This window comes from Limulus polyphemus, unplaced genomic scaffold (assembly GCF_000517525.1).
Source record: "Limulus polyphemus unplaced genomic scaffold, Limulus_polyphemus-2.1.2 Scaffold3248, whole genome shotgun sequence".
In the NCBI taxonomy this organism is placed as follows: Eukaryota; Metazoa; Arthropoda; class Merostomata; order Xiphosura; family Limulidae; genus Limulus; species Limulus polyphemus.
Window position 1 is genome coordinate 97,797 of NW_013668858.1, and position 8,963 is coordinate 106,759.

General features: G+C 32.3%; 1 protein-coding gene across 2 annotated transcripts in view; it reads right to left on the reverse strand.

The window, feature by feature from the left end:
• Positions 1-8,963, reverse strand: part of LOC106468983 (leucine-rich repeat-containing protein 4C-like) — a 25,336-nt gene that overhangs the window by 13,768 nt on the left and 2,605 nt on the right. Inside the window, exon 1 of one of the 2 annotated variants that reach the window (XM_022397380.1) lies at positions 2,685-2,698. The exons of the other annotated variant lie outside the window; for it this stretch is intronic. The gene's annotated coding sequence lies outside the window, so the exon portion shown is untranslated. Of the gene's footprint in view, positions 1-2,684; positions 2,699-8,963 lie in introns of those variants that run through there. 2 annotated transcript variants of the gene reach the window in all.

An 8,963-nucleotide genomic window follows, 5' to 3' on the forward strand; every position in this document is an offset into this window, starting at 1 on the left:
AGCGCCTTATCCACCTGGCTATGCCGGGCCGTTCTGGAATGAAGCATATGATTATTTCAACGCGTTTATTTTTTGTATAGATATTATGACGTAAGAGTGAGGCTTTCATATCGATGTTAATTAAAAAAAAATAATTTTCAAGTGTTTGTATGTAGAGTTTAATTTGTTAGTTCCTGAACAAAGCCACATTGGATTATATGCTGTGTCTACCGCGGAGAATCGAACCTCGGACTGTAGCGTTCAAAGTCCAAAGAATTACCGTTGTCCCACCGGGGAATGTAGATTTTAAAAATCGGTCAATCAGTTTGAGATTTCAACATAAACTCGACAATGCGCGCTATTCTGAATCTAAGTATAAAGTTATTTCAACATTTCTATATTTTTTATAAAGGAAGATTGATTACTTGTTAAATGTTTAGTGCTAAATAACTAAATGTGTAATAACTATGTCCGATTTTACTCGTATTGTCTTTTTAGAGCATAGATACATTGGGCTATCCGATGTGTCCACCGCGTGAAATCGAACCCCGAATTAAGTTCATAAACTTTTCGTTGTACCACAGGAGGAAATACTAATGGTGAATTTCTTATAAAGTTATACGTTGTTTTATAGTGAAATCTTATTTTTAACATTATGAAATATATACATACCTCGATCGCAAAAGTGGGAGATTCTTATTTTGATACATAAACGCCAATAATTGGAAAAAGTTACCATTCATGTTTATTTGATTGGTTCTATACTGCACTAACACTTTTGTTAATATTTCAACAGGAAGCGAATCATGTGTAGGAACCAATCTTTTCTATCTAACTCTCATAACGCAGACATATACGTTCAAGAACCGGCACTCAATACAAGAAAATCTTGTTAGGTCAGGCTAGGCCTACTCGAGAACGCTATCACAATCGACGAGCCTAGATAAATACAATTTGGTAAGTCTTAACAGGATTTATTCAAGAATTTTCTTAAAACGACTTAATGTTGCATTTGTCTATGAATTTAAATGTGCAGTAAAAACGTGGTGATTACGAACAAATTTTTCAAAACGGCGACACATCAATGGCTTTCTATTCTCCAGCTATAGCTTGAAGAGTAAAAACAAATGGTAAATAGACGGCTCAATTGTGGACTAATATTGTAGCCAAACTGGATAACATGAGAACAGTATAACATACAAAATGGGGGTGGATACAGACTAATATAAAAATTACCTATAACCGAACACTGAGGCATATAAAAAAATCACAAACGTTTACAAAATTATCATGCCTGATATCACATAATTGATAGAATTGAACTAAAACATCTATTAGGCACTAAAAATTTGGAAGGGGATTTATACATGTGATATAAATATCAGATACAAGGCAAACTGTTTTATCTATGAATCTAATGTAAGCTTATACACTAAAGTTAATATCATTGAAATACTGGGATAATCCAACCAATAGTTTTTTTTTAAATTGACTATAAATAAACATATAATAGATTGTGCCCATAATCACTTCGTTGTCCATAATTATCACATCTTACGTTAGGAGTAACGATACTAAAAGCAACAACAATGTTCATCGGTATTGTTGTTCTGTGTATTAAAACCTCTAACAATAACGTTATCTTATTTTTATGATAAAAGTAACAATAGTCGGTAATAATTAATTTACTTGACATTACACGTCATGTCTATTATATTTTTTAATACTTGATTCTATATCTAGTCCCTCTGGGCTTTTCAATAACACCGGGCAACATTTTTTTTTTCTCTGCTACTAGAAAAAATGCAGCTGTTTCCAGGTAATTTGGCAATACTGATTCTAAAAATCATGTTGAAAATTACTAATCGCCTCTACTTTTCGAGTTATGATAGTTTCATTCAAAATATTCTTATACTCACTCTGCAAGCCCAGCAGGAGTGCATTAACTTTTTGATCACCACACATGTTCCACCTATGGTGATCATATTTGATGATCTAAAGTATAATCTGCATGCTTTAGTAAGTTTCTTTCATGTTCACAGCATGAGCAACAGGAATCGATGGCTTAGTGTTTCCATTGTGCAAAAGTACAGCTTTCAGACTAGCTTTAGATGAGTCGATAGAAAATCTCTATTCTTGAGGATGACGTTCAATACATAATTCTTTTATTAGTGCAGCAACATTTGTGTAGAAACACAAAGTATCTTGCATGCTGTAATGAGAAGCAAGAATTTGATGGCAACTTCAGTAAATTGCAATTCTTGCTCCTGGAGATAATAACTTCTATTGCTGTAAATGAGAACCAAGAAGTACTCCTTGCTGCTTTGATAGAGACAAGTCATGAATCAGATTATTAGCTTTTCTTGTGTGATCAGATCAGGCAGTTTATGTTGATGTGCCACAGGAATAGAATTACTACATGAAGAGGATTCATTGTCTTCTTCACAGGATAACTCTTTTGTTAGCCAATTCGCTGATGAATGTGACACCATCTCCATGAGGTATTGGTTTCATGTGCAGTATCTGGGTATTCAATGTATTGTTTAGTTTTGCCAGAAACATTAGTCATGAAAAAATAATGGTAATTTAGATTATCTTTAGGCTCACACCATATAATGGGAACTGCAAGTGGCATACTTATCCTCTTTTTTTTAATAACTGTGTCAAGCCAGATGTGCAAAATAGTGGTAGTAAGCTATATTTACCTTATGTGTGATGTTTGTCCTTTGTGAAACTGTAGCATATTTTCCACAAATGGTGCAGAAACTGTTTGGGTGATTTTTTTTGCACTTTCGGACTTGAACTGGAAGCAGCCAGCGTTTCAAATGATTTTCTAAAAATATATAAGAATTTATGTTTACATAACTAGAATTTAAAATATTAAAAAAAACTGTAGAATTTGATTATGTCGTGGGTATGATGCGAATAAGAAGATTGGACTTTGTTTTGACTGTGTGTGGGGCGAGGCGAAGTGCCCAACTGAGTGAGTGATAGGCAACTGAGAGAAAGGCGTCTGACTCCGCCCTATTTATGCTCAGTCGATGAACTTCTCTAATGATTTAGCAAACTAAATACGTAAATGTTTCATCTACGTTATTTTCATTTCCAATGTTAACAATACAGAGAACAAATCATAATAAAAGATATATAAAACAATTATTATTGTATTTTGGGTGTCTACACAGAATGGTCATTTTATAAGAATATACAAGAAATATGTTTATAATTTGATATGAAACATGGTTAGTAGAGTCCGATAAATCCAGAGATGTAGTCATGAAAGACGATGGAATACAAATAACATTTTCTCCGAAATTCAAATACATATGAAAGAGTTCCTGTCTAGCAAGAGCGTTGCTACCAAAGACCATCTCTTTGACTAGTAGATTTTACTAAAGTCGTCAAGTCATCTTATTCTTTAAAACAACTAAAGGGAGGAAATCAGTGAAGCCAATACTAAACCTCGTAAAAACAGGTTGTGTTCTTAGTACGTTTCTCTTGTTATTTGCCAAATAATCTTTCTGTCCTTATAGGCAACCAATATCTAAAAAGTAAGCACATTTAAGGCAATCAAAAGCTAAGAAGCAAGCATATTTTAGCCAAACAATAGCTAAGAAGCAAACGAATTTCAAGCAATCAATAGCTGAGAACCAAGCGAATTCCAAGTAACCAACAGCTGAAAAGCAAGCGAATTTCAGGTAAAACCAATAGCTGAGAAGCAAGCGAATTCCAAGCAACCAATAGCTGAAAAAGAAGCGAATTTCAGGTAAAACCAATAGCTGAGAAGCAAGCGAATTGCAGGCAACCAATAGCTGAGAAGCAAACGAATTGCAGGCAATCAATAGCTGAGAAAAACAAATTTCAGACAACCAATAGCTAAGAAGCCAGCGAATTTCAAATTAAATCTCTCATAACTGCATGTACTTTATGTAAGTTTATTTGTCAATGTAAATTATTTCGTTTTTAATGGGAACAGCATAAAGCCAGGAAAGAAAATAAACAAACTCCAAACTACATCTTGTGAAACTCATTATCAAATTTCTGTAGCTCATATTGGGGTATAAAAGACATCTTAACACTGGTAATAAACAACCTTATAACACCAGATTTGTTTTTTGTTTTATTTGGACAACCAAATACAGCTTCTTCAGGAGGGTTCCACTAAAACACAGACCTTGACTGGTAGTACAGAGAGCCAATATACGAAACGTTGATGTCCAGTTAAAGAAAAATAGCAAATTTGGTGTTATGAGGTCATTTATTACTAGTATTAAAATACCTTGTGGAAGCGGTTGGGTTCTAAGCAAGTTTTAACCGTACGAAAAAAAACTCTTAAGGGGGGAATTAAGTTACAAAACATAGAATCTCCTTGTGGATTTTATAAGAATTTTGTAAAATATGGTAATATATTGAGATCTATGCAGAAAATAAGTCATAGAGTGAAGCCAACATCAAACTTTCAATAAAGAGAAACCGAAACGTATGTAACGCTAGAAATTCGAGAATACAGCATGATAAAAACTCGAATATTTAACGTTGGATTACAATACTTAAAATAAAAACTTCATAAGGTATTTAGCATAATAAAAGTTACGGTTTAAATGCCAAAACGGGGGAACTAATGAAAAACCAATAGTCCTAACAACAGAGTTATAAGAATATCTGCAGTTTTTAACAATTTGGAAAATATAGGTGTTTATTTATTTATTCGAATCAACCCGTCGAAACATGATTGGTCGTAATAAACCTAACCCATTTGCAAGGTTTTTGTCATATATGTATCTACGTATTTGAGTGTGTGTGTTTACACATTCGAACTGTATACCGAATAGCAAAAATAACACAATTAAAGGATTAACTGCTTTAGCAATAACGACCTACCTTCACAAATGGGATTGCTAAGTTCCTTAATGTAATCCCAGACTTATGGTATTATTATTATACAGTCCGAATCATTGTTGAGAAAACAATGAGAGGGAACGTATTTGAATAATGCACAGCAGTTGCATTGGAACAAACTCTATAATAGACGAAAGTATTTTTAGTGTTAAGATTTTAATGCTAACATCACTAATTAAGCAACTTGAATTAGCTATACGCTCTAAGTTTCCGTTTTTTTAATTACCGTTTATTTGAGGCAGAAAGTTAGCTTTAGAACTGAGTATCTGATTTTCTGAGAGTGCCGACTCGCTTAGCAAACATTATAAGCATGACCATACCAACTCCATTTTACAATTCTGTAATGAATAATAAATATACTACGCACACTTTATCACACTTCATTTTTGTTAAGACTTGTTGCTTGTGCTTTGCTATAACGATTTCAGAATATTTGGCCGTTTTCCACAGTTTGCAGCATAACCTTAGTTTCAATAATGATGGTTCTTCGTATAACATAAATAAACAACAAAGGCCTGCGAATTTAAACTCCATAAAAGTTGTTTTGGTTTTAATAACGGATTTTCCATAATTCAGCTACGCAAACTTTGAAATTAATATTAATTTTTTTTTATATCACGTAAGGAAATTTACAAATCGGGAAGAAAAAAAACTGTTACTTAGATCAAAATATTTTTTTCGGTCACCGCAATGAACATTTTTTATTATTATGTTTCTTAGCAAAAATACAAACAAACTGAAGAAAAGGGAAGAACCTTGATGTCAAACGAATATGCAACCTCATTCATCCTGAAATCTACGTCTTTTAGTCTCAGAACTACTTATTGTGATCTTTCTTTTATGTATTGCATTATGACGTTTTGTCAAAAATCTGTACGTGATGGAGAAAGATGGATATCATTTTCGGATTCAGCGTACAGGAATTACTGTAGAACATGTAAACAATTTCGGATTCAGCGTACAGGAACTACTGTAAAACATGTAAACAATTTCGGATTCAGCGTACAGGAACTACTGTAAAACATGTAAATATTTCAAGACAATAAAATCATCGCAGGCCTGTGTAATTGCTTTCACATTTGTAAGAGCTTTAACTTCTAGGGTATAATAGGCCAAGTGGTTTTGATTGTTTGCTTTTTAGTACAATAGGGTGTCCACTGCGGGTAATAGACTCTCGAATTTTTACATTTTAATCCGGAAAGTTCCCGCTGAACCCACTAGGGAACAGGTCAAGTAGACTTCAATAAATGTATTGTTTTTAAGCGAGCCTTTCTACCAAGAATGTGAATAAAAGAGATAAATACTACGTATGTCGTGCATCTCTGCTCACCTTTCTAACGATAAGATGGTTTTACTGAGAACACGAACGTATTTTATACGGTGCATATATACGTAAGTCAGCTTACATAATGTGTGCATAAATATATATATATTATATGCACTAATAGTAAACGATGAAGTACAACTTACTTGTTTGTTCATTGTTTCATGTAAAGTACAACTTACCTGTCTGTTCATTGTTTTAGGTAAAGTACAACTTACCTATCTGTTCATTGTTTCATGTAAAGTACAACTTACCTGTCTGTTCATTGTTTTAGGTAAAGTACAGCTTAACTGTTTATTCATTGCTTTATGTGACGTACAACTTAACTGTCTGTTCATTGTTTTAGGTAAAGTACAACTTAACTGTTTATTCATTGCTTAATGTGAAGTACAACTTACCTGTTTGTTCATTGTTTCATGTAAAGTACAACTTACCTGTTTGTTCATTGTTTCCTGTGAAGTGCAACTTACCTGTCTGTTCATTGTTTCCTGTGAAGGGCAACTTACCTGTTTGTTCATTGTTTCCTGTGAAGTACAATTTACCTGTTTATTCATTGTTTCCTCTGAAGGGCAACTTATCTGTTTGTTCATTGTTTCCTGTGAAGTACAACTTACCTGCCTGTCCATTGTTTCCTGTGAAGTGCAACTTGCCTGTTTGTTCATTGCTTCATGTGAAGTACAATTTACCTGTTTATTTATTGTTTCCTCTGAAGGGCAACTTACCTGTTTATTCATTGTTTTAGATAAAGCACAACGTACCCTTCTGTTTATTGCTTCAGATAAAGCACAAGTTCATTGTTTCGTCACCGATTGTACACCAATAGTTCGTATTCACCAAGTGCAGTATGGGCGAAAAAGTAAAATAAATCATTAACCTTCCTGACTATAGCGCATTTGAATCGATAAGTGGTACAGCCCTTGTATTGGTTGCTCCATTCAGTCAGTGTAAGAAAGGTTTTAAAGCGTTTTTTGACATATACGAAAACAATAGAATGTCTGAATTATCTAGAACAATATATTCTTCCAAGACATACAACCAAAAGGGAATACGTATAATAACACGTTCTACATGGAGATATTAAAAAAAAAGAAACGCTTGATTATATAAAACAGGAAGTTCTTCCAGTAGATATTAGCAAAACGAAATGGTTCATTATATAGAAAGATATGTTCTTTTAGAACACATTAATAAAAAGAGATGGTTCATTATATAAAACAGAAAGTTCTTCTAGAACACATTAATAAATAGAAATGGTTCATTATATAAAACTACATGTTCTTCTAGAAGACATTAATAAATAGAAATGGTTCATTATATAAAACTACATGTTCTTCTAGAAGACATTAATAAACAGAAATGGTTCATTATATAGAACGATATGTTCTTCTAGAACACATTAATAAATAGAAATGGTTCATTATATAGAACGATATGTTCTTCTAGAACACATTAATAAATAGAAATGGTTCATTATATAAAACGAAATGTTCTTCTAGAAGACATTAATAAACAGAAATGGTTCATTATATAGAACTATATGTTTTTCTAGAATACATTAAAATACACACCTTTCTGACATAGTAGTGAATATACAGAACAAATAACATTTTGTAACCTTGCTTTGCCCACAGGGCTTACAGATGCAAGTTATATTTGAATATATAAACACATCTTCGAAGAGAATTTCTATATTTTCCCAGTTTTATGGTAGCCAAAAAACAATTGAAGCATGAATGTTTCGGATCAATTCAATTTCTTGAACATTCTTCGGAAGAGTAAACATTAGTTTAGGCAACAAATAATCATTCAACAAATTTCAGTCTGCGATTTGAATTTAAAATTCTCCAACACATGCCACATAGCCGTTAGTTATATTCCAGCTTTACTTTAAAACATATTTTCAATTTATATATTATTAAAGATCTGGTCACCTATTTGTATATTAGCAAATATCTGGTCACCTATTTATAGATTAGTAAAGGTCTGGTCACCTATTTGTATATTAGCAAATATCTGGTCACCTATTTATAGATTAGTAAAGGTCTGGTCACCTATTTATAGATTAGTAAAGATCTGGTCACCTATTTATAGATTAGTAAAGGTCTGGTCACCTATTTGTATATTAGTAAAGGTCTGGTCACCTATTTGTATATTAGCAAATATCTGGTCACCTATTTACAGATTAGTAAAGGTCTGGTCACCTATTTGTATATTAGTAAATATCCAGTTACTTATTAATATATTAGTAGAGATCTGGTCACCTATTTATATATTAGTAAAGATATGTTCACCTATTTGTATATTAGTAAAGATCTGGTTACTTATTTATATATTAGTAAAGATCTGGTTACTTATTTATATATTAGTAAAGATCTGGTCACCTATTTGTATATTAGTAAAGATCTGGTCACCTATTTATATATTAGTAAAGATCTGATAACTTATTTATATATTAGTAAAGATCTAGTCACCTATCTGTATTTTAGTAAATATATGGTGAGCTGTTTATATATCAGTAAAGATCTGGTCACCTATTTCTATATCAGTAAAGATCTGGTCACCTATTTGTATATTAGTAAAGATCTGGTCACCATTTTATATATTAGGAAAGATCTGGTTACCTATTTGTATATTAGTAAAGATCTGGTTACCTATTTGTATCTTAGTAAATATATCGACACCTATTTATATATTAATAAATATCTGGTCACCTATTTGTATATTAGTAAAAATCTGGTCACCTATTTGTATATTAGTAAAA